Here is a 12,807-nt window from a genome sequence, read left to right on the forward strand (position 1 = left end):
ATAGAGCCAGAGGGGACTCAGAGGAGAGCAGTTGGAGATCGGGACCAGCGTCACCGCCAGAGAACAGGGAAGAGGAAGGGAGCCAGGGGGCAAGCGCTGGCAGCTCACAACAGGAGGGAGGGCACGAGTCAGGGGTGGCCACACCTCCATCTGGGAGCGAAGAGACGGTTAGACGGAAGGTGGAAGGTTGGGCGCGCGCGCCAAGTTCAAATGCACAGGAAGGCGGCGCAGTAGGCAGCCCGGAAAGGGAGCCAGGTCCTAAAGCCCGGCGCAAGGAGACAGGAGGGTCCGGGGGGTCAGCGTCAGAAGAATCCCGGAAGGAAGAGACCCAGGGGGGCAGAGGGACCCAGAGAAGAACAGTCAGGCGGAAAAGGTGGAGCAGGGCTAGGATATTAAGTTGGTGTACAAGGGGCGGAGATTCAGATGGAGCTTCGCCGATCTAGCTACTAGACGTAGAGTTGCACGCAGCAGCTTGAGAATGGAAACTGTAACTCAATAAAGACTTTACTTAATGACCGTTGGCTAGCGTGATCCTCTGTGAGCTAGGATCTCGAAGCAACTCTGACAGTAAGCTCCGTCTCAAAGAATTGTGGGCATATACAGCCTCGAGGAGAGGAGAGAAGCAGGTGCCCACTAGCGAGCTCACGAATGGCAGCCGACATGACGGCTGAACAGCAAATAGCGGAACTCAGAGAAGCAGTGTCACAGCTGAATGCCGAGGCGCTCGCATCCAGGAAGAGAGAGGAGGACGCAGCTGCCGCCTACAGGGATCTCCAGGTCAGGTTGGAAGTGCTTACGAAGCAAGGGCAACAGACACCCAAACCAGAGGGGATTGGTTTGGGGAGACGCACAGGTGGTCTGGTCTCTCACTTCGATGGGAACCTGCAACAGTATCCCAATTTTAGAGCAGACGTGCTGTGTGCACTGCAACTGCTGAATAAAGATTTTAGAGATGAGCAGGAGAAAGTGGGATTCATCATGTCCTATTTGCATGGGGATGCCAGGGCATGGCTGCGCAATTTGTGGAGGGATAACGATCCGGCGCTCCAAAATGCGAATGCCTTTATTAAAGCGATGGATGGGTGTTTTTTATCAAGCATTGACGTGGATCTTGCTCGGCAACAGATTCATGGACTGAAGCAGGGAAGGGCCAGCGTACGGCAGTACCATGCCCGCTTTTTCGCCTTGGCCAGTGCCCTAGAATGGGACAAAGATGCGACTCCTGTAAGAGACCTGTTCTGGGAGGGATTAAACAGCTCTGTGAAAGATGAAATTGCGAGGGGGGAGAGACCCCGGACCACCCAGGAGGTCGTGCAGAGGGCGCTGGCAGTGGGGGTACGGCTGGAAGGACGTCCGTGGAGCAGGGACGAAGGGCGTGGAGGGCGCGAACCAGCCAGGGGCTCCTCCTTCTTTCCCAGAGAAGCAGCACGTACGCAATCCACGCCTCCGCCAGGAGGAGGAGCTGAACCGATGGAGGTTGGAGGTGCCAGGGCTCAGTCAGCAACCAGAGCCCTAGCACCAGCAGCAGTGAAAGCGAAGCCTCCTAGAGGGAACAGGAAGTGTTACGTCTGTGAGGAGCCAGGGCATATGGCGAAAGAGTGTCCCCAGAGGCTCCGCAAGCTCACTGCAGCCTCAGCAATGGCGACTGCAGCAACGCAGCAAGGAGAACCACAGCAGGGAAACGACGCAGTCTGGCTGGAGGAAGAGGCACTGGGGCCCAGCCAGACGTATTAATGATGCAGTCCCCAGAGATTTTACAGCCCGTGAACCCCCTCCCGCCCAAACCAGTGGTGAGGCTCACCGCATCGCTCCAGCTGCCCAATGGCATCACCATGGACGTGCCAATCACCATTGACTCAGGCAGCAATGCGGACTTTATAGGGCAGGACTTTGTCAACAAGCATGCTATACAGTTGCTGCCGGCCACACTGCCCCTGCAGGTTGTCACGGTGGATGGCAGGGAGCTGCTAGGGGGGCAAGTGGTGCAGCAGACGCCACCAATGGTGATGCGACTTGGGAATCACAAAGAAGTCATCAGCTTCAACGTCACTCAATTGTCGGACACGCCCATTGTGTTGGGCATGAGTTGGCTGGACAAGCACAGCCCAACGCTGGCTTGGTACCAGAGGCAGCTGACCTTCGGCTCTTCCTTTTGTGCTGAACACTGCATCGTGCCCAGGCTGGAAGGAGAGGAAGAAGAGTCACAGCTGCTGCTAGGCACGCTGCAAGCAATTCCCCACAAGTACGCAGAATTTTTGGAAGTTTTCTGCGAGAAGGAGGCAGACAGGCTACCCCCTCACAGGCCATATGACTGCAAGATTGACCTGCTGCCAGGGGCGGCGCTGCCTAAGGGGAGACTGTATTCCATGTCAGAGGACGAACTGCAAGAACTCAAAGAGTTCATAGATCATAATTTGGAGCGCGGTTTCATCCGAGAGTCCGAGGCGGCGGGAGGCAGCCCGGTGTTCTTCGTTAAGAAGCGGGATACGCCCCAAAAGAGACTCGTAGTGGATTACAGGATCTTGAACAGTGTGACTAAGCCGTCGGACTTCCCCATGCCCCGAATTGACGACCTCCTCGCAAAGGTGCGGAAGGGCAGAGTGTTCACCAAGTTGGACCTGCGAGGGGCGTACAACCTCATTCGCATGCGGGAGGGAGATGAGTGGAAAACAGCCATGTTCACGCCACTGGGGACCTACGAATATAGAGTTATGCCTTTTGGATTGCAAAATGGCTCCCACGTTTTTCAAGCATTCATGCATCACGTGTTGGCGGGACTTCTCTACAAGACGTGCGTCTGTTTCTTAGATGACATCCTGATCTTTTCGGAGTCGCAACAGGAGCATGACAAACACGTCAAGGAAGTGCTGAACAGGCTAAAGCAACATAGGCTCTACGCCAAGCTGGAGAAGTGCCAATTTGACGTGACGGAGGTGGATTTTCTGGGCTACAAGCTGTCTGACAAGGGGCTCGCCATGGACAGCGCCAAGGTTCGAGCGGTGTTGGATTGGAAGAGCCCGCGCAACCGGAAGGAGGTCCAACGGTTTGTCGGCTTTGCGAACTTCTATCGCAAGTTTATCAAGGGCTTCGCTATGCAGACGGCGGCCATCACTGACACGCTTAGCTCCAAGAAAAAGAAGTTCATTTGGACAGAGCAGGCGGAACAGTCCTTTCAGGCACTCAAGCGTCTCTTCGCGTCGGAAGAGCAGCTGCTTCATGTCAACCCCAGCAAGCCGATGAGGGTGGAGACAGACGCCTCGGACAGAGCCGTGGGGGCGGTCCTGCTGCAGAAAGACCCGCAGGGGGTGTGGCGACCGGGAGCGTTTTACTCCAGGAAGCTCAGCAAGTCTGAGCAGAACTACACCATATGGGACAGGGAGTTGCTGGCCATTCATGCAGCGTTCAAGGCGTGGAGGCACTTTCTGATCGGCGCCAAGCACACGGTGCAGGTTTGCACGGACCACAAGAACCTAGAGCACTGGCGCACGGCACAGTTCCTGAACCAAAGGCAGATACGTTGGGCTGAGTTCTTTGCGAACTTCGACTTCCGAATAGAGTATGTCCTGGGGGACACCAACATCATGGCGGACGCTCTCTCTCGCAAGCCACAGTATCTGGAGGACGCAACGCCAGCGGCCGCCATGCACATCTTCGCACCAACAGTGTGGGCGTGCGCCGCGGCAACCGTGGATCTGGAGGCGGTGCGACGAGCGTTGCAGGGGGACCCCTTCGCGCAAGCAAAGATGGCAGAGGTGCAAAGGGGCAAGGCAGCAGCCGACGGTTTCCAGCTAAGAGATGGATTGCTCATCCGTAAAGGGGCCATCTACGTGCCGGGAGACGAACTTCGCGCCAAGGTGCTGCAGCAGCTGCACGACGCGCCCACTGCAGGGCACTTCGGCAAGGAGAAGACGGTGGAATTAGTCGCCAGGGATTTCTGGTGGCCTGGAATGAGAGGGGAGGTCGCGGACTACGTGGCGAGGTGTGACACCTGCCAGAGGGCGAAGCCAGTGCTTAGACCGCCGGCCGGACTGTTGGAACCGCTGCAAACTCCGGTCGAACCTTGGGAGAGAGTGGCCCTGGACTTTGTCACGGATCTGCCCAGCTCGAGGGGCAAGACGGCAGTGCTGGTGGTGGTGGACTTGTTCTCCAAGATGGCACATTTCATTCCGTGTGCGAAGGTGGCCACGGCGGAGCAAACCGCCAAACTGTTCATAGACCACGTGTTCAAGGTTCACGGTCTGCCACGGTCTATTCTGTCCGACCGGGGGCGGCAGTTCATCTCGAATTTCTGGCAGAGGCTGATGGGCTTCCTGAACGTCAAGATCAACCTGGCGTCGGCGAGACACCCGCAGACCAACGGGCAAGCGGAGCGGGTCAATGCCATCATGCAGCAGTACTTGAGGTGTTATGCAAATCAACAGCCTGCGACGTGGGTGGATTACCTGCCGCTCGCCGAGTTCGCCTACAACAACACGAAGCACGTGTCCACGGGGGTCACGCCGTTCTTCGCCAACAACGGGAGGCACCCCAGAACCTTCCCGGGACTGGAAAGGCTGGGGGAGGGGGAGCCGCAGACGGCAGATGCGTTCGCGTCGGAACTGCAGGAAGTCCACGATCAGCTGAGGCGCCACCTGGAGCTGGCCAAGCACGCATACAAGGTACAAGCGGACAAACGCAGAAGGGTTGGCGAAGAGCTCCACGTGGGAGACTGGGTCTGGTTAGCAGCCCACGCAGTGCCGGCCAGGTCGTTGGCCAAGAAGAAACTAGGGCATAAGCAACTGGGGCCCTATCAAGTCGTAGAGCAGGTCAACCCGGTGGCCTTCAGGCTGGCGCTTCCGGAGGGTTCCAGAATGCATCCGGTGTTCCACAGATCGGTGCTCACTCCCTACAAGGCACCGCACAGGTTTCAGGAACCCGGAACGGCGCCGGGTCCGGTCAGAGACAGAACAGGGCACGCAGGAGTGGCACAGAAGGAGCGCATCAACGAAGTCACAGAAATTTTGGATTCCAGATGGGGGGAAGAAGGGGTAGAATACTTTCTCGCCAAGGAGGGCACCCCGGCCAGTGCGAACAGCTGGGTGCCGGGCTACGCCTTGGACGAACCTCTGCTCAAAGACGAGTTTCATGCCCTCTTCCCACATAGACCGATGCCAGCAGACTTTTTCGACGACTGGCTTTTCACGCCCACGCTTTCGGCCAGCACGTTCCGGGGGTTCGACTCGGACGAGGACCCGACACGAGACGTCCGTTCCCCGGAGGGGTCACCCTCGGGATCTGCCTCAGAACCCTCGTATTGGTGGGACGACAGACCAGAGGAGCAGTGGCGCAGGAAGTGGCAAGAAGGTCCAGGACGAGCAACGCCGCCAGGAGGAAGTGAGGGAGAGACGGACATGGACGTTTTCGGGGACGACCCAGGTTTCGAGCACGGCGGCACAGAGATGGAAGCAGAGGTGACCGTCGTCGACGAGAGCAGGGAGGAAGAACCGGAAGACTTCGGATGGAGGCCCGCTACGGGAAGCGAACGGTACCCGACATTCGTCCCCTTGACACAGCAGCACCCAGCTCCAGCACCGGAAGGAGGGGAAGGGGGAGTGGGGGGCTTCGAGGGGGGGATGGATGTCAGGGGTTCAGGAGCAGAGGCAAGGGCAAGGGAGGAAACAGAGAGCGAAGGGGAGGAGGCAGAAGAAAAGATGAGTGATGACGACGACCCGAGATCTCCGAGTCTTTCCAGTGAATCGGAGGATTCACAGAAAGGAGCACCAGTGGCCAAGGCAAGGGGGGAGTTTAGGGGGGCACCCCAGGAAGATAGAGCCAGAGGGGACTCAGAGGAGAGCAGTTGGAGATCGGGACCAGCGTCACCGCCAGAGAACAGGGAAGAGGAAGGGAGCCAGGGGGCAAGCGCTGGCAGCTCACAACAGGAGGGAGGGCACGAGTCAGGGGTGGCCACACCTCCATCTGGGAGCGAAGAGACGGTTAGACGGAAGGTGGAAGGTTGGGCGCGTGCGCCAAGTTCAAATGCACAGGAAGGCGGCGCAGTAGGCAGCCCGGAAAGGGAGCCAGGTCCTAAAGCCCGGCGCAAGGAGACAGGAGGGTCCGGGGGGTCAGCGTCAGAAGAATCCCGGAAGGAAGAGACCCAGGGGGGCAGAGGGACCCAGAGAAGAACAGTCAGGCGGAAAAGGTGGAGCAGGGCTAGGATATTAAGTTGGTGTACAAGGGGCGGAGATTCAGACGGAGCTTCGCCGATCTAGCTACTAGACGTAGAGTTGCACGCAGCAGCTTGAGAATGGAAACTGTAACTCAATAAAGACTTTACTTAATGACCGTTGGCTAGCGTGATCCTCTGTGAGCTAGGATCTCGAAGCAACTCTGACAGCAGGAAACTAGGATCCCCTTTTCGAGGAAGTCTTCAATCATGGGTGTTAGGCCGTCTACGGCTTCTTTGGGCAGAGGGTATTGCTTGGTGCATGGGAAGGGTAGGTCAGTTCGGTAGGTGATTTTAACCGGGGTAGCGGAGAGTAAGAGCCCGACTGAGGTTGATTCGGTGCCCCATAGGGAGGGGGGCAATTCGTTCTCCAGATCCAAGGGAATTTCGGGGAACTGCCGGTCCGATTTAGCTTCTTCAACGATACCTTGGAACGTGGGGATGGAGTCCCCTGGCATATGTAGGTAGATACCATCCGAGGAACATTTTATGGTGGCGTTAAGTTTGCAGAGGAGATCCCTTTCTAAAAGATTAACGGGGCTGCTAGTTAGAAGGAAAGTGTGTTCCGCTAGTAATGGTCCGAGGGTGACCTTGGCCGGCCGCGAGAGTGGGCAAGTGCGGGGTATCCCATCCAGTCCCATTACTTTCTTGGTCACTGTCCCTGGTTCCAGGTGGCTGTCGGTTAGGGTCGAATAAGTAGCCCCTGTGTCCAGTAAACATTGATAGGGGTGGCCGTCAACCTCAATAGTGCAGACTGGGTCCTCAGGCGACAACGCAAGGACAGGGCAGATGGTTTGGGTCTGACTGGGATCCCCTTTTAATTGTCAATAAGTGTCGTGGTCGTCGGGCGGTGGTTGGTTTGGAGGGTGTAAGGGAGGAGCAGTAGCATTCGCCCAAGGGTGGGCAGGCTGGTCTATGGCTGGCATTTGGGTCCGGGGTCCCGGTTGGGGCCGGATTTGAGGTATCGGGTTCGAGGCCGTTGGTGGGGTATAAGCCGCTGGGTTGTGGTTGCTGTAGCCTGGAGTTACGTTGGCTTGCGGGGAGAAAGGAGAGTGGGTGGTCCGAACAGGGAAAGGCTTGGGCTCCTGTCCCCCGTAGGATGGCGTATTTAGGTAGGGGCAGAATCTTTTTATGTGTCCCTCTTCCTGGCAGTAGTAGCATCCTCCCGTCCCCGGTCCCCATTGCCTATAGGGATTTGGGGGTCCTCCTCCCCGGATCCCCTTTCCTCGAGGGAGTCCCCTGCCTCGATTAGGACCATAGGCAGTTTCCATACTTAAGGCTAATATTTGTTCAACCTCGGGTTTTGTTTCCTTTTTCTTTCTTTCATCCCGAGAGTTGTAAACAGATTTCGCGATGGACAAGATTTCACTTACGCTCTTTCCATCGTATCCAATTTGGAGATTCAGGGCTTTTCTAATATCTGGGCAAGCCTGATCCTTAAAGAACCCTTTAACGATTACTTCATGCTGTGGGTTTTCGGGGTCTATTCCTCCCCATGTTTTAATGGCAGAGACCAATCTAGTGTAATAGTCGGACGGGTGTTCGTTTGGCCCCTGCATGACCGACTGGACTTTGGTCCAATTAACGGTGCGTTGTCCGGCAGCCTTTACTCCGTCCAAAATTGCCTTCTTAAATAGGTTTAAGCACCAAATCCCGTTGGTGGTGTTATAATCCCATGCTGGTTCTACTCTGAGGCATTGTGCTGTGAGCGCCTCCAATCCCTGAGGCCGTCCCCTTTGGTAGTCGGGTAGTTCTATGGCTTCCCCGGCTTTAGCTAGAATGTCCGCTTTCTCCGCCTCGTTGAAGAGAGCATTCAGAAGGACGTGGACATCTGGCCAGGTGGGATTGTGAGTGGAGAAGATAGCGCTGACCTGGTGGTGGCATTTGTCCGGGTCGTCCCTCAGTGAGGGCATCTGATTTGACCAAGTTACCAGGTCTGAGGTATAGAAGGGTTGATGCGTGTAAACCATCCGCGGGGGCCCATCAGGTACGAGAGGAGGAATGGGCAGGGCCCTTAAGGGCATCTGGACCGCAGTAGAACTCACGGTGGAGCTCACTTGGTCAGAAGTCCCTGGGGCCTCTTTGTCGTAGCCCAGGGTCCCCGTTGCGGAGCCATGAGGTTCCGTGGAGGCGGGTTTATTCCCGATTTGGGTAGAGTCCTCAATGGTGTTGTGGAGCGTAGAGGAGGGGATTTTAGTTCTAGCTTGCCCGGGGTGTTTAACGTGTTTGGTGTCCCCCTTGTCCCTTTTTGCTTGTAGTCGTGTGACCCTTCTATTCTCAGTGCCTTGTGCCTCATCTTCCCCCGTTTCCTCTCCACTACTAGAGTTGCTGTCGCTGGGTGTCGGGGCTCGCGGCGGCGGTCCTTGATAGTAAAAGGGGACCAGGGTCTGTTGTACGTCGTCATCTTCATAAGGGGGGGGCATTGGCTGTCGCCTGGGATTTAATATAGGTAGTTGATAAGAAGTTGTTCCCTTTGGGGCTTGGAGCATTCTCCTTACTGCCTCAAAGGTGGCCAGGTATTCCAACTGGCGGGGTTTTTCTTCCATCAAGGCTTTCCTTAAGTGGTTCAAGCGTTCTTCATTAAACGAACCCCCCGGTGGCCACCGCAGTTCGGGTTTGGCGGAGGCAGTACTGGCGGGCCAGGTTTCGGAGCAGAGGTCCTCTAATTTCTCCTTAGATAACAATTTGTGGCCAGGAATCGACTTCCAATACGTGATGACGAATTGGAGAGGAGAGTCGGGATCCTTCTGGGAACGGGATGGCTTCCTGGAAGCCTTCCTCCCAGAGTGAGTCCGCTCGTGTTTGGAAGCCTGGGTACCCATAGTATATTTCACGCGTGTCTAGATAGGAAAGAGGAGAGAGGAGGGGGTCGATAAGGATTTGTGGGTCTAGGGCTGTTCGACAAAGGACTTGTAAAAAGGAAAGGTCTTTAGTCGCTTGGCAACTTCCTAGGGAGGTTTTAAAGAGCTCTAGCTATCCGGTATTTCCTTCCTTCTTTTTCTTAACCATTTACCTGGGGTCCCTTTTCCCACTCTGCCGGTCCCGCCCAATTCCTCATGGGCTATTCCCCCCCTGGCAACCTCCTACCTATCGATCACTCTCAGGAAAAGGGGCCCTACTGAACGCCCGCGCCGTGCGGTGCCAGATCGGGTGGTCCCTGGATAGAATTTCGGGTCGAAAATCCCCCTTGCTTTCGGAAGCGGGCTTACGATACACGGGGTACGTAGCCCGACCGGTGCGGCTGGGATTAGGATAGAAAGCAAGACCACTTCCTGCCCCCTAGAAAGGACGCTCGGGAAGATCGGAAAAAGAGCTCCAACCCCTTGCTTTCAACTGGGATGCCCGTTGCGGAGAGTCGGCTATCTTTCAAGTCGGGTCTCTCTGTCTTACCCTTCGGGCTCCCAATTGGTGCGGCTGGCTGGAGAGTTTAGAGAAAGGGATAGAGCTCAGAACCCCCCTTCGGGTCGAGCAGCGGTCCACGGTCTCTCTCACTAACCAGACCAAGAGAAAGGTGAGAAGAAGCGATAGAGAGGAGGGCAGAGAATTCGGTTGCCAGGAGAATTCCACCCCCTTTCCCACCAGTGCATTGGGTTTCTTTCCTATACTCACGAGTCTTCTCTGTTGATCCGATCCCGGGATCGATGAACAAGCCGGCTGGATCCCTTTTGCTCCCCGGCTGAACTCCTGGGGCTTTCGATTACCGCCCGGAAGATGGCCGGAGGTCCAAAAGGGTCTTCCCAGGCAAAGTGGCCCGGAGCCGGCTGAAGATCTCGGGGGCCCCGGTCAGCAACTCGGGAGAACCGCTGAAAGCCCCACGTGGGGCGCCAAACTGTTACGGAAATCTGGGTGCGTATTTACCCTGCCACCCAGCCAATCGGACAGAGTCCGTGGGTCTTTGCGGAGGAAAGGAAGCTCAGCCGGACGCAGGAGCAAAGTACGAAGATCCGAGTTTATTGCGCAACAGGTTCAAGACGAGATTGAACCCCGAGAATGGGGCGACATAGACTTTTAAAAGTTCCCTCCAAGTCCCAGAATACAGTGCACGAAACGTCATGAATACATTTTGGGAAGGTTGGGTTTCATGGATTACATCATGAATATATTACACACGTCATGAATATCTCAGAGGAAAGGTGGGGTTACACTAATTAACATTCGAGATAAGGGAGGGGGGAATATGCAGAGTGAGAGATATACATGGGTAAACATTTATTGAATACCGGTGGTGGCAAGACAATGGGCCAGAGATATGCATCGTCTGCCACCTAATATTGCCCGGAGGAAGGGTTAGGCGAAGCGATCTGACAGGATTAAGAAGTTCCTGTGTACGTGTCCTGTCGCTTCGGGGATTATGGAGGTAGGGGTCACATCATGGAGTCCAAAGGGAGCTGAGTAGAATGACACCAAAAGCAAAGAAATCGGAGTTACGGTTGATTTTATATCAATTTCCAAAGATTTCTATGCCTTCTGACCCATTCCGTACCGTTGACCAAGATCGGAAACAGAACGGATATATTGTTGCAAGAATGGATACATTGTAACAGGATTTTGACAGTTTTACGAGGTCTCTGGTTTTGGATCCATTGTTCTCGCAGTGGGGGGCCGTCAGCAGCTTGTCAGGAGGGTAATGAGGCGTGCAGTAGCTCCCTGAGCTAGCCTCTGCAGGATGAATGCATGGCTGTGATTGGCTAAAGCGCAGGCATAGGAATAAGCGGGGATACAGGGACACCCGGTCCACTCGTTCTAAGTATAGAGCGCAAATAGGCATAGGGAGAGATAGGGGAATATATATATATATGAGCTTATTTCGCTCGTGAAAGGAAGAAGAAAGGGGGTTGTGGGAGAAGTGTGGTGCTTGTGCAACGGTGAGGGGACTGGATGGGTGTATCGTGGGTACCCACGAGGTCATCGCCTCGGTTGTCCAAGGGAGAGGGGGGAAAGAGGTACCCCCCCCTTCCGGTCCGTATCAGTGTGCATAGTTTAAACTGCAAGCTTGCTTCGAAATTTCAAATCTAAGGAAGCCATGCGGGACCTTATCAGTCCAATGTCTTTCAGGTTTTTTTTCTTCTTCTCTTTTCCTTCTTACTTCTGTGCCAGGTAAATTTACTCCCGAGTAAGCTTCCTTTAAAGGAAACTGCAAAGGGGGGGGGGGCATAGATTAGTCTTACTATTCCTCTGCAAGTTCAGGAAAAATTGTTCCCTTTGTATTCCTTTTAAATCAAATCTATGGCTGTTTTAATTATTTGTGAGGGGCTATATCAATTGAATTAACTTTGCTTTATCAAAGGATCCTCTCCCTATCTTAGAAAAAGAAAACTGTTCGCTTCAACAGTTGAGAGCCAGTGTGGTGTAGTGGTTAAGAGCGGTAGTCTCCTAATCTGGTGAACCGGGTTCGTGTCTCCGCTCCTCCACTTGCAGCTGCTGGGTGACCTTGGGCCAGTCACACTTCCTTGAAGTCTCTCAGCCCCACTCACCTCACAGAGTGTTTGTTGTGGGGGAGGAAGGGAAAGGAGAATGTTAGCCGCTTTGAGACTCCTTAAAGGGAGTGAAAGGCGGGATATCAAATCCAAACTCTTCTTCTTCTTCTTCTTCAATCTTCCTTTAAATATCATTTCAATCCTCCTTTAAATATCATTTCACTAGGAACTTCCATTCTTTAGTCTAAGGAAGTAAACTCTCACTCAAACTAGCTTCAAGATCTGCTAAAAGGGTTCTGTATAAAGCTGGGTACTTTATTTTCCTCTTCCTTAGTACATGATAGGAGCATTGATTGTGCTCTCTTCCCCAGTAGTGCCTGTGTACATAAGTATGTGTGTGTCTCTTTGGTAGTACAAATCTTGCTGTGAAATCTTGCTGTGAACCCTATATTTTGGAGGGTTGGACTAGATGACCCCAGGGTCCCATTCAACTCTCCCAATTTGTGGCTTGGAGGGTAATTCTTAAATTCTGGTGTGGTGATGGAGTTGAAATTCAGCCTAGCTTTGCTCTTTAGTTTTAAAAGGTGAGAGGTGAAGCTGTGATGTTTTGAAGCACAACTGGAAATATCAAGCATTTGAGTGATTACAGCGTTTATCATTTTGTCTACTATTTAAAAATCAGACTTCCCTTTGCTTGAGCTGCAAGAACATGATCCCTTAAAGAAGAAAAAAGAAAAGAAAAGAAAAATACTTGAATTGCTGAATTTCTTGTTTTGTTTAAAATCTAACCCTATTTTAAAATCTACTCCCTACCCTTCATTTCCTTTATTCAAATAGTAATTTAGCCAAAGGATGCAACATTTCAATAGTATAAAAGGTTCGCTGAGACATGAACTCTGCACACGCACAGAGGCTAGATCAGTCAAAAAAAAAAAAGGCTAGATCAGTCAAAAAGAGAGAGAGAGAGAGAGAGAGAGAGAGAGAGAGAGAGAGAGGAAGGAGGTTTGGAGGGTGTGTACTGCAGGGAGAAAACTTATCCAAATTTCCTTATGTAAAAACTTGGAACCATTAATGTGTCTTGCTCCAGGGGCTACAAAAAAAAAAAAGGTTAAGTACTGGACCATCAAAAGTCAAGCGGTTGCCAAGTTTCAAATCTTAACATGCCAAATTCTTTTCACAGGTAAATAT

This window comes from Podarcis muralis, chromosome 10 (assembly GCF_964188315.1).
Source record: "Podarcis muralis chromosome 10, rPodMur119.hap1.1, whole genome shotgun sequence".
In the NCBI taxonomy this organism is placed as follows: domain Eukaryota; kingdom Metazoa; phylum Chordata; class Lepidosauria; order Squamata; family Lacertidae; genus Podarcis; species Podarcis muralis.